Source organism: Python bivittatus, unplaced genomic scaffold (assembly GCF_059951505.1).
Source record: "Python bivittatus isolate LINGU-HERP-01145 unplaced genomic scaffold, Pbiv_v1 ctg000330_np1212, whole genome shotgun sequence".
NCBI lineage: Eukaryota > Metazoa > Chordata > Lepidosauria > Squamata > Pythonidae > Python > Python bivittatus.
The window spans coordinates 29,154,780-29,168,540 of record NW_028277058.1 but is presented as its reverse complement, the minus strand read 5'-3'; the positions used below and the strand labels follow the sequence as shown (position 1 = coordinate 29,168,540).

The following is a 13,761-nucleotide window of genomic DNA, read 5'->3' as shown; positions in this document are numbered from 1 at the left end:
CATTTTTGGGCAAAGCTGAAAGCAGATTGTGGTGTGGTGTTATAGACCTCTTGACACTGAGATGAGTTTTATCACCTTAGTTTATTGGACTGCTTGAGGTGGCAGGCTGCTTTTTTGTTTTTGTCTCATTTTTCTATTAGGATTTGTATAGGCAGGGTTGCCTGGAGTGAAAGAGAGAGACAAATTCATTCTGCTGCTCTTTTTTAATACAGCATCTTCTTTCCTGAATGATCCTCTACCTTTTCCAAATCAAAGCCTTTTATATTTACTTCTTTAACTTTTAAACTTATTGTCTGACATGTAGTATAGCCTCTGTTAATCTTTGTGTCTAGTCCAGTTTACTCCAGTTCAGTCTATTTATATATTTCATATATTTCCATTTTCTCATTAATGCCCAGAAAACCCCCCTTTCTGCTGATTGTTTTGTTGTGACTTGTTCTGCGACGGAATGAGTCTTCTTCAGGGTGTGAGCAGGTCTAATGTGGTATGCATGCTGCTTTGACCATTATGTATATAATGCAGAGTATTTCTTTATATCGTACATGCAATAATGAAAACATACACATTTGCCAGTTTATTTTTTTCAACACTGTCACAAAAGAAACAGATAGCATATGATCTTGAGAAGTTAGTGTTATGAATGACCACTACCAATAGATTCTGCTGGCCCAGAAAAGCAAGTATCAAAAGGTGATGGGAAGATCTTTTTTTAAAGCAGTTTTTGAAAGTCTTTAAACTGTGGTGTGGCAGGACATTTTCTACAACAACTTCTCTTAAAGCTCTTTGCTTATAGATAGTTATGCAGTTTTTTCCCTCATCCCTTCAAACTGTGTTACGGACAGGGATTTTTCAAAACATTGTAGTGAAACTCTTGAATCTGTCCAACTGAAACCTGGCAGACCTATGTCCTCATAAGATTCTACTATACAGTACTTAGTATTTTTACCCTGTCTGCCCAAACCCAAGACATTTTAATGTTTCCCATCATAGCCAGTGGCTGAAGTTTTTACAGATTCAAATCTTGAATCAGTTCCAGTGGAATCTATTGCCTTTGAGTATCAAATATGAATATTTCACAGTCTTATAGTACTATTATACATTTTTTTAAAATTATGAAATCAAGCACACAAACATTATTATTTGCATTAAAGGAAGAAATAAAAGTGAGTCATAACCTCTGCTATCTCCTTTCATTTTCTTCTTTTTGTCTCCAAAGGGATCAGCCTACACCTGAAACCCTACACTGGGAGCACTCGCAACTTTCTAATGAAATTGTTGTTCATTCCTCCTTCTGATAACACATGAAAGCACCCTATCCTTAAACTTCTTGCACCTTATAAAAAGTGAGAATATTCATGAAAAACACTATAAAAGCTAGATCCAACCAGAATGGCTAATTTCACTAAACATTATAGCTGCTTTTCATTTTTTAAAAATGCCTCTTGGCATCAAAGAGTGCAAATTAAATTACAATCTGCTTCCAGACTTCCAAGTTAAAGTTTAAGCTAGCATAATACAAACAAACAAAACCTTTTTATTTCTACTACATTTGGCATATTCATTCCTTACAAAACCATAGTTTGCTAAAAAATTCTTTTCTGCAAATATTTTTTAAAAGGTTATCACCTATTCTATATTTTCCATGAAAGAACTATGGGAAAGACAAAGGAAGAAGGTGGAGAAAGAGTGTGTGTGTGTGTGTGTGTGTGTATGTGTGTGTGTGTGTGTATGTGGTAATATGATGATGATCTCAATTTTTTAAGAATCAGTCTGTTTATACTGGCCAGAGATGGAACCAAATCATTTTTTCATTCTTTGATAAAGAGCAACTCAGTTGACATTGATTATTCTACTTTACATAACACATAATATCTAAAGGGAAAGCTGCTCATAAGCAATATTGCTTTCTTAGTCTTTCTGTTGCTCCATACGCACACTCCAGTTGCTTTTTCTTCTAACTCACCCTGAACACTCCCTATCTGCAAGGATGTCTTTCTTGCTTCTTTGGTATGTTGTGCAATCTGCACTTTTTCAGTCTTTATCTGGATACCAGAGTTGGCCACAATGGTTCTACAATATTTCAGTGCAGCTTGTACAAAGCTGAATTTCCCCACTATCTTTATCCATATAAAATTACTATGACTGCTTTAGAGAATCCAGTGGTTCCTTGAACTGAGCAGAACCAGACTGACAATGTAAAGAGGAAAAAAATATCTTGAAATTGATCTTCTTTGGAACAAAGATTATGGTATCAAGTCTCTGTATAATTCTCTCTGACTTCCACTTCAGCAACTGCCCTTATCACTGAGAGGAAGAAATGAAGCAGGTATTGCCATCACTGTTAGATAGTGATCAACAGGTGGCTATTTAATTTCCTTACTACTGCATGAATGAAAACAGAAAACCAAGTAAAGACAGATTTAGAAAATAAGATATGATTATGCGGTGCAAAAATAACAATTTGAGAACAGTTTTTCCCCTGGCTTTGCCTCTTGAATAAGAGCCATAATGCTAACCTGCTGCTGGTATAATTTAGCCAAGTTCAGCTCTCAACTTGTATCATCATTGTACCTACCTAAATCTCAGATCTAATTTTAAGTTGTTTTTGGACCAGCTGTGGATTGCTATCATCAACAAATTACTGCATGCAGCAAATAACATCAGAAAATAATTTGTCCAAAAAACCCAGAATCAGAATGCCAAGACCCTAAAACACTTTGGAAATATTGGTGTTTGGAACACTGAAGATATGCCCTGTTTCTATGAACAAATTAGGTAATTTTTTTTTTTTTTTTACATTACATAGACTAATTGTGACACAGACTGCGAGTTTGTCAGTAAATTATTTTCCTGCAGATTGTGCCAAGTAATTGGTGCAGTAGAATTTTAAATATCTGAACCAAAAGATATACAGATTGCTTAAGTGTGAATTACAGCTTGTGTTCATATAACCTTTAAGCAAAGAATAGGAAGTATTGTTTGCAACCAGTATCTGTATTGTTATTATTATTATTGGTTGCACAACCAGATGTTTAGACTGGATTTGGCATTTTTATCCACCCATTGAGTCTTTCCCAAGGACCTGGGACAGGCAGATGTTGTTGTTTGATGGTGTTAAAGGTATCGTCACAGGATGTACGCTGTTCCAAGTAAAACTGCCTTTTGCAATTGACTGATGGTGATTTTGTCAATGCTGATAGTGTTCAAGTGGTGCTCCAGATGTTTTGGAATTGCACCCAAGGCACCTATTACTATTGGTACTATCTTTGCTTGCTTTTGCCATAGTCATTCTACTTCTATTTGCAGGTCTTTATATTTTGCGATCTTCTCCTGTTCCTCCTCTTCTATTCTGCCGTCTCCAGGGACTGCAATGTCCGCTATCCAGATTTTTTTCTCTTTCTTATCAACAATTGTTAAGTCTGGGGTGTTGCATGGCAGGTGCTTGTCTGTTTGAGTTCTAAACTGCCAGAGCACTTTAGCTTCTTCATTTTCTATTACTTTGTCTGTTGTGTGGTCCCACCAGTTCTTGCTTGCAGGCAAATGGTATTTCTCGCAGATATTCCAATGCACTATTGTTGCTACTTTGTCATGCCGCTGTTTGTAGTCAGTTTGTGCGATCTTCTTGCAGCAGCTAACCAGGTGGTCCCCTGTTTCTTCAGCTTCTTTGCAGAGGCAGCATTTGCTGTCCGTTGCTGTCTTCTTGATTCTGGCTTTATATGCATTTGTCCTTAAGGCTTGGTCTTGGTGTTGTGCAGCCAGAATTAGCCCCTCTGTCTCTTTCCTCAACTTTCCTGCTCTTAGCCATTGTCAGGTCTTGTTGTTATCTGCTTTGCCTGGTGGGTTTTTTGTGTACTGGCCATGTAATCCTTTGGCTTGCCATGTCTCTTTTCTATTCTTCATTTGGTCTTTCTTATAGGTCAGTTTGGTTTCTTTGGTATTCAGTAAGCCTTCATGGTGTACTAGCTTCAGTGCATCTTTTTCACTGTCCTTTGGATATCATCATCATCATCATCATCATCATCATCATCATCATCATCAATGGAAAATAGGTGCTGCTGTTAAGCCAAGCAGGTAGTTAATATACTTATTTTAATTTCCATTTCAATAAAACAGGTGGGATAAAACATGGCTCTGAAAACTGACTTTCTGTTGTCAGAATGCATTAGCATGATTTTGATGAGGGCTTCAAGGCCACAAACATGAATTGGAAGGTCTCATGGGACCTAGAAACTATAGATTTATGAAAAAGCTATAGACTGATGAAAATTTGTCACTCATTTCTTTGGAATTGCCCCATCCCCCAATCAGATAATTAAGAAACTCAAAGCAAGAGAATATATTATTTTGTTAGACAATGGCAATGTGACATTAGCAATCATGCATAGAGGCAGTAAGAATTTCAGCTGCATCATATTTCTTTGTGCATGCAATCATCTGCCCATGCCAAAATTATGTGGTGTGTTCTTCCATTTATTGATTGTGTATGCTGAATAGAAATGCTTATAACTAAAATATGTAATTTCCTATCATTTAGTGCCATAAGAACAATGAAACAGCCATGTAAAAAAAGGACAATGTTTCCTGAGAACGGATTAAGTAAACCTGACTGACTACAGCTTATCCCATTGACCATGACCCTTACTTGGCTAGGATCCCCATAACGTTATTGCTTCATAATTGTCTGTGTGAAGATTCTTAGGAACACAAAAATACCAATGTTGCTGAAGCAGCAGTGCTCTGGGAAAAACAATAGGTTCAACAAGATACATAACAGTGCAATATTATAGTTCCAGATTGCATTTATTTAGATTCTTCACAAACACACACACACACACACACAAACATCATAACATATGGTGTGATTCTATGCCAAATTTTTGAAAGTCCAAGTATTCTTTAGAAAATATGCAAAGGGCTGTAGCCTTAAAACATAACTTTTAGATATATGATGCTCTATTTTTAGATGCTATAGAGTATTAGGAGGTAATTTTCTTTCTCTTCATTTATTGTTTCACTGTGTAATATTTAATGCCATTTTTAAAAAAATAGATCCATTTTTACTTTAAGAACTTCAAGATGTTAGCATTTTCTGCTGAAGTATCTTTATTGCCTATTTTGTACAAAATGCATTGCTCCAGTAAGAATGTGGTATCTATTGAGAAGTTTGATTGCTTTCAGACTCCCCCTTACTCCAACCCACCCCTGCCAAGCCTCTAGATTTTCACAAACCATTCTGCAAGCCACTTTTAATTTTGCAGAGACACCCAAAGCTCCATTTGCTAAGTAAAGGTTAATCATCCAAGTATTCTATCTTCCTAGTGCTCCAATAAATAATACATGATAAACAAAGCTGTGTGAAGCTGAGCATGAAGGATATTGCTGATTAGTCATTTATCTTTTAAGCAGGAGATGAGGCTTTCCTGCCAACTGGCCTGGCTTACACAAGGCAATTGCCTTGTAAAATTTTTACCCTATGTGAATGTCAAAACATTAAAAGAGAGTGCGAGAGAAAGAGAGTGTTCCATTTTTATGGGGAAGGAACAACCTTCCTGATTTCATGTAATCCTTTACTTGATTTCAAAAGCCCTCTGCAGCAGACAGATCTGTCTTTTCTCCAACAGGCTGCTGGAAGGGAAGTGGGAGGGAGAGTCAGAAATAAGGTGAAATATTGCTAGCCACAGTCCACCCACTGTTAGTTTTGCCCTCCTGGCTTCCTATCCCTCTTGTGAGTCTTTAAACAAAATGCTGAGCAAGACAGCGTATCAGGTACTTGGCAATTGTCTTGTTTTTCAGAGTCAAAAGGAGGTAGTTAAGCATTTTCATTTTTCAGATCACTGATAGATTGGCAGTTTGGGTTTGGCATACTGTTAACCACTGCTGTCAGCCTGCATAAAGGGAATCATTTCAGAAATAATTTCATCTGTGAGTTCAGTGATGAGAGAATTGGTGATGATGGAGGCAGCTGAATGCTGTTCTTGCTCATTCTTTACTGTACACAGTTCTAGAGCAGGGTCAAGGCCCAGGACACTTCAGTTCATGTGGCATGACAGCTGAACCCAATAAGCCAAAACTTTCAGCTTTATTTTTACACAGCGGTAGAAGTCAAAACTGAACAGTCGTACTTCTATCTTTCATGAAAAGATACCCTGATAGGCAACATGTGACAGCCATCCTGTTTTTGTGTCAAGATGTTTACAGGGTTTTATTTCATTTCATTTATTTATATTTCAAATTTGGTCACTGCCTATCACACTAGAAGTGACTTTTGCTATGTTTTTCCTTCATCCTCATCAGTACTTGTATCATATACATCTGAACATTACTCATCTTTCCTTGATATGAAATATTCTTGTTTCAAACACAGAACTGCCTATCAAATTGCAATTTTCTGGTGTTCCAGTGCAATTCCCTTTCTCCTTCTCTTTACTCCATATTCACTTTGTCCATTAAAAGTGAATTGCCTTCTGAAATGCTATTAGAGATTAAAATAATAACAAACTAGAATAAAATGAGACACAGGGCAAGTGGGTTGTCCAGTCAACTCATCAGTGCCATCTTCTCTCCTCCATCAAGATTAAAATTATGTCTGTAGTTAATTAACTGGGATGGCTATTTCACACATGAATGTAATGAGTCAGTGCCATATGGCTGCCATAGGCAATTCATCCAGATATAGCATAGCTACACCCCTTTTCATCCTTCACTGTTGAATAAATGTCCTAAGAATGTTTGGAGGTTTGGTATAGGAACATCTGGAGTCACACAGGTTACTCTCCTTAACTAAGTGATGAGCATATAGCAGTCCTCCCTGACCTGATACTCTTTAGAATATATGCCCGCTGAAAGTTTTTAAAAAATTGTAGTCCTATTACTTCCTGGAATATACCGGCTTGGTGTCCAATGTGAAGGCTGCCACTCAGTACGAAGATGAGCTAAGACTTATTTGCCATTGGTCTCTTTTTCTGTTACTTAGGTGCTGAAATTGTGCCACCTTCTCTGTTTGATAAGGGGAGAAATTGTACATTGATTTAGTGTGAGATATCATCAAAATGTTGATGATATTCAGTTGTATGTCTCTACCCTAGGTCCACTAGGAGTTGTGGTAGAAGTCCTGACCTGGGGTTGGGATGGTGTCATCCCCATGGATGGGGAAAACAGGCTCAGATTCAACCCAAGCATGACAGAGTAACTGTTAATTCATAAACCTATTGATTTCAGAACTATACTATCTTGACTCTATATATATTCCCAGGAGAGCACAGGTTCACCATTTGAGGGTCCCCTGGACTCATGGCTCCTATAAGAAGAAAAGGTGTGGGCCATGGCTAGCTTTGGCTGGCATTCCAGTTGTGTCCTTATGTGGAACAGGATGCACTGTGGACAGTCACTCATGTCCATGTTGTATGTCAGAATAAGGTAATTTGTTCCACATGAGCCTGCCTTTGAAGACCACACAGAAATTTCAGCTGATCCAAAATACAGTAGTCTATGGAAATATTTGGCACTACCCACAATGAAGGAATGGTTGGTGAAGATGATGAAATTTGCTGAGATGGTTAAATTGACTTCTTTGATCAGAGAAAAGACAATATCTACATTAATTGCTGACTGGAAACCCCTTATGGATTTTTTGTGTAAAACAGAAAAAAATGAACTTATGATTTATGATTTTGATGATTAGATGGGATAGATTATAGAAGAAGAGAGTTATGTTGCAACCATAGAGTAAGAGATAAATTATAATTATACTTATAACGGCTGTAAAGAAGATCACAAGCTATTTCCTTGTATCTTTTTTTCTTTTCTATTTTTCTTTTACTTTTTACTTTCTTGCACTTTTAGCTTTCTTTTTGATTTCTTTCTTTCTTTCTTTCTTTTTCTTTTTATTACTTTATATTAGTTTGTATTCATTTTTATCTTCCTTTTAAAAAATCTTTATATATGTATAAAACCAATATACAGTGGCCTACATATTTCCTGGTCAGGGTTAATGCTGCCATATACTACTACTACTATGGGAGCTGTGTGTCTTCAAGTACAGTTCAAGGGGTTAGTCCTACTTTAAAGTTTTTAATGGCTCAGGGCCTGAGTATCTAATAGATGACCTTTCCCAAAATTAATCTGCCTGCCCAACCTGAATGGCCAGAGAGTGCCTGCTAAGGATCTCACCTACCAGGAAGTGAAAAGGAAGGAGGCCCAATACCAGGAACCCTCATTATGGACTCTCTGTCTTTGCAACTTGGAACTTGGTTTTTCAAAAGTGATAAAAGTTTCTCTGGAGAGAACTTTGGGAACTCTGGAGAGAACTTTGGGAACTGATTATGGAACCATTAATGCTGGAATTAATTTTACTAGAGAGTTGTATCAGATTTTTTATTATAGTTTTTCATTATCACTATTATTATTATTTCAGCCCAGAATTCTCACATGATGCTGGGCTCAAATTACCTTATCTGAACCCATTATGTGAAGACCTAATTCTCTGGAGAAGTCTCTAATGCTGGGAAAAGTGGAAGGAAAGAGAAGAAAAGGATGACCAGCAGGTGAGGTGGTGGACTCAATTACAGTGGCAATGAGTGCATCATTTAAAGACCTGAAAGACCAGGTTAGGGACAGATCATCATGGAGAATATCTATCTATGTGATTCCTAGGAGTCAAAAATGACTTGATGGCACATAATCAATCAATTATTATTATTGCTATTTATATATTTATATATAATTTGATTGGACTGTGATAATATATAATTTCAGAAAGTAAAATGAAATTAATGGTATCTTTTATCAATGGGTTTCTGATTCTAAAGTTGTTCAATGTTTCATTGATGGAAAAACACTGTCATAAACATATTTTTCAGTTTTCTTTAGAATAAAGGGAAAGTAGTACAAAATTGTGATTGTAAAGCAGATCCTAGAAGCCTTAAGCATAGTCACTGGTGAAGAATTCTGGAAGTTGTAGTTTTGCAATATCTGGAAGCCTATAAATTCCTTGTTTTTGTTGCAAAGGATGGAGTTGAGTGGAACTGAAGAGCATACGGTAGGTGACTGCAAAATAATAAACACGAACGAATATTATCAGTTTGGGAAGTGAAAAGTCTTTATACATGCATAGTCAAGATGCTGAGTTCCGTTAAAGTTATATAAATAACCTGACAGTGAACACAAAGTGTAGCTTAATGACAGCTGGGTAAAGGTTCATCATGTACTCAAAACATCCTTTGCCTCTGTGGTTATAATGTGGTGAGCTTTCACACACTCTTTTTAGTGTCAATAGTATCTTGATTTTTTTTGGTCATTTTTCATGTTTTATTTAGCAGGTCTAGATCAGACGACTATAATGCAATCTTTAATGGACTCCCCTTAAGAATCTTCTGGGAACTGTCCTGGTCTTGCAGTGAGATTGCTAACCCAGATGCATGAAAGATTCGATGCATCTATAATACTCATATATTGTATAAATCATATAAATGTAATAAATAAATAAATAGTACAGAATCTGTTTCCAAATCACATTTCAGATTGTTGGTTTTGACCTGGAGGTCCACTTTTTCTCTTAAGCTCAAATCTACATGGAATTTTTTTGGTATATTGGTTTCTTTAGCAGTAACATTAATACTGACTGACAATTAGGAATCACAGATTTTCTTTTGCTAAATTGTCTTTGCTAACTTTCAGTTATCTGAAATACTGTTACAAACACAAGAAGAAGCCTGCTAGTTCAGATTAGAACCTTATGCAGGTGGCTGTTCAAAATTCTCTGGGCTGTTGCAGGCAGTGAAATTGCAAAGGGGAGAAATGATTCACTAGGGAAAGAAGAACTCTATTTCTTTGTGCTAATGGTTCAAAGAAATCCAGGTCTTTTGCCTTTTTAGAGGAAGAAGCCTGCTGGGCCTTGGGAAGCCAGGACAGTGAGGGTTCATGCTCTGTGTCTAAGTGCTCCACTGAGAAATAGATCTTCTTACGAGTAATGGCTTACTCTAGGGCCCTACTTTGAAAAGATTAATAAGACTGATTGCAGCTCAGGTTGGGGTCCAGCAGCACTCATTTTTGAAAATAATGACTTTCCAGCAATCAGTCCTGGAATAATGCCTGTGAACCTGTTCCAGATGGTTGGTTTCTGACTAATCTGACCTGTTCTTGGAATCAGCTTAGGACTCCATAATCTTGTCTTTGGTTTGACTAGTGCAGGGTAAATAAATTCTCTTTCATTTTTTTTCTAGTAGTTTTCATCCAATTTTCTTTGAAATTCTTTCAAAGGAGAAAAGAATTTCTGAGAAATTCTCATGAGTGAAATATGAGTGGAATATGACTGGTTAAAATATTTATTTAAGTGTTCTGTTGTTTTTTTTTACTCTGTCTTGGCCTGCAGTTTCCTTGGCTTTCCATGCTTTGGTTACATCAACATAAAGATCTCATGTGATAGTTAACCTTTTCCCACAGGGGTGCTTCTGCCATCATTCAGGATCATGCCTTCAATAAATTGTTCCAAGGAGAATTTTGGAGAAATTATTCACCCAATTTATCTGACACAAATTTAGTATAGAAGTTCAAAGCCCATTAGTGTCTAACTCTTGTTTAGAATACCTTATTTGATCTAGATTCTGACCTTGTATATATTTGAGGTGAGTTTTGCTAATTTAGCATTGCTACAGCAGGACAGTTTGGAAGGGGAGAAGAATGGATAGATATATGTGTTAAACAGAAAATTAAAACGAAATCCTATATTCAAACAGAGTTAATGGGTGGTTCCTGGTTCTTACAAGTTTAAGAAAAATTTTCTGTACTGTCCTTATGGACGTTGTGCTGATCATTATTATTCAGAACAGACCAAGAAGTTGAACACCAGTGCCCCCCTGACTATAACATATTGTGTTGACGAGAGAATCAGCCCTTTGTGATTACCTGAACTAACTTTGGTGTATACTCCATTCTTTCAATGTTTTCAAACCATGGTCACTTTATTGGGCAAAGCTCATAAAGCTCAATAAACACTAGCTGAAGAATTTTAGGTACTTTGTGGCTGTACTACTTACAGGAAATCATTCATATTTCACTAAAGTAACCTGTCAAACATTTCACATGTATCTCCTTTCTGTGTATCACTACTGCCTTGTTGAAAAATGAAGTATTGTCCATGTAGAGTGTTAAATAAAGGGAATTCCATGTCAAATTGATCTATACAATAGGCTGTAAACCTGGCCTAGAGTTTTGCTATAGGTATGTTTTATTTACAGCTGTTTCTATGACCTAGAACTCAGATCCTTAGGACCTTGCAAAGTAACGCATTGAGGCAATAAGCATAAAGCCAGAAAATAGGTAAATGAAAGTGTAAGCAGATCTTAGAGGAGAAAAGAGCCGTGCTGCTAACTTTCATATATACAGTATTCATGAAAAAAACATTGAGATGTAGTTTGTGATGGACTTGAAATCAGGCAACTAGGAATTGGCATTCCTCTTCTCTCTCTCTACCTGTCTCCCCCATAACATCATTATAATGGGGAACAGGACTGCAAAAGGTACTGGTTGAGACTGAATGTAACTGATTTGACTGAATTCAAGTTACAAGGCTGTGCGATGCTTCTGAGAAATGCTCTACTTCTACTGCAGCTTCATGGAATCACTCCATCAAACAGATTTATGAACTGAAGTAGATTTAATGAGAATCAAGTGGCTGTGAATCGTTCACACTCTTTCAAAAGGCTCCCTAGGTTCTGTAGCTATTCTGCTGCTTCTGTGGCTGTTTTAGATAATATACAATGGTTCAGTTTCACTTCTGTACACGGAGAATCCTGAAGAGTGTTGAGTGGTATGATGGATTCTCTAGTACTGGCAGGAGTAGGCAGGCCGCAGGCAATATCACCTCATTTAATCTGTCTACCTGTCAGAGTGCTTTTGGGGGTCACAAGGCTAACATTATTTTGAGTTTCATTCACTTCTCAGCTCTCAGCTTCTGAACAAAGCCTTAACTTTGTTTTCTCTTGTGCTAGTGGAATGTGACACCTCTGTGCTGGTCCTGCCAGCATAACTGGGAGCTCAACTCAGCACTTGAATATGGGCTCAAGGTGACCAGTACATATGTGGATTAAATCTTCTTTTGCAATTCTGCATGGTTGGGGCAGAATACTAACAGATGTTGGTCCAAGTGTATATTATTTAAAAACATAGAGATAGCATGTCTGTGAATGCCACTTTTTCTATGCCAAGCCTTTCTCTGTAGCCTGTCTGATGCTTTAGCATTGTGCCAGCATGCTCCTGCTGCCTGTGCTAATTAACTACCACAGCTTATTGCTAGCTAGCATAACCCTGATGTAACCAAGACCTGCCACTAATGAGGGGATTCTTTTGAGGAAGGACCAGTTTGCCAAACAGCTATAGCAGCCTCCTTAGTGCCATAGAAAATGCAGGAATTAGAGGCAACAAAACAGATCACCAGGAAACGGTACTCAGTGGTCATTCTTCAGTCATGCCAAACCTGGCATTCAAGAAAAAGAAATGAAAAAAAGCCTTACTTTTCAGTTTTTGATACTTTTTAGTTTTAAATTGTGGTAGGACCTGTTCTGCATTGGTTCAGCACGATCTAGGCTCTTTGCTAAACAATGTGGAGGATTTGTACTGTTCTTGCCTCATCTCTGTTTTAAAGAAGTGCAGGGGGATATTTGAAAATATTATTGCCATGAATCTCCTGAAGGTATTCAGTTGAAGCTTGCAGGTTAATGTCCTCTGAAGGGCTTGTTATCCCTGCTATTTTCAAGTCATCTGTCCATCAAGTGAGGCTGATGCCTCCCCATTATAGCCTATGAATAATTGGCCAAGGCATTTTGTTCCATTGAGGACCATGTCAAATACCTAAGATTAAGCTAAAATATGAAATAAGTGCAATATATTAAGCTGATTTGTATGTTTGTGTCATCATATCTATACATATTGCATCAGTATTCTGCTACATAAAGGTGTAGTACACATGCAAGTCTATTATTTACATGAACCACTTATTTTGTTATTAAAGAGCTACTAGCTTATACCTCCTGCCACATCCATAATAATGTATTTTCCTCTGGTACCTCCCCTGTTCTGCATACATAGTGAGACACAGAAAGGTGCAAATACACAGATTATTTTCCACAATCTAGAATGCTGGTCAAAGCAAAAATCCATCTAATTCTTGGAAAAAGCCAATGTAGGTAGAATGGTCCAGAAAGGTTGCACATCATCTAGGGTCTGGAATGCAAAAACTATACACAAGAGAAGATGTTAATGTCCTCTCACCACATTCCTCTGTTCCAAAGCATCTATTCCCAGATCTCCTGGAGTTGTTTTCCCCATCCCTACTTTAACGAGAAATGGAGTTGGGATTTTATTACAAACATTTGCATGGAATGTGTACTTTATCCAAAAGTGATATCACTAAACCCTACTTTCTCCATTGAACAAATTCCCCTCTTGTTGGGGGAGCCAAAGTATATTGAATCATTGAAAGCAAGATGTAGCATTAAAACCTGAACATACAGCAGTAAGAATCTCCTTTTATGTATAGAAATTTCTAAGATTCACTTAGCTTCAGCAATCTTTTAATACATTGCCTCTTTCACATGAAACCCTGCTGGACAGTGTAATTAACCAACTCCCAGTTCTAATCACAGCTTAGTTCTGGCATCCAATTTCTGTGGATTATATAAGGATAGAAATGAGAAGAACAGCAATTACAATGATGCTGTGTGGCTTTTGACTTCATTTATTGATTCCAGCACAGTTTGCCATCAT

The 13,761-nt window shown here is 37.2% G+C and overlaps 1 pseudogene; it reads right to left on the bottom strand.

Annotated features, from left to right (window-relative positions):
• Positions 1 to 3,126: 3,126 nt before the first annotated feature.
• Positions 3,127 to 13,323, bottom strand: LOC148215926 (uncharacterized; annotated as a pseudogene).
• Between the last annotated feature and the right edge of the window lie 438 nt (positions 13,324 to 13,761).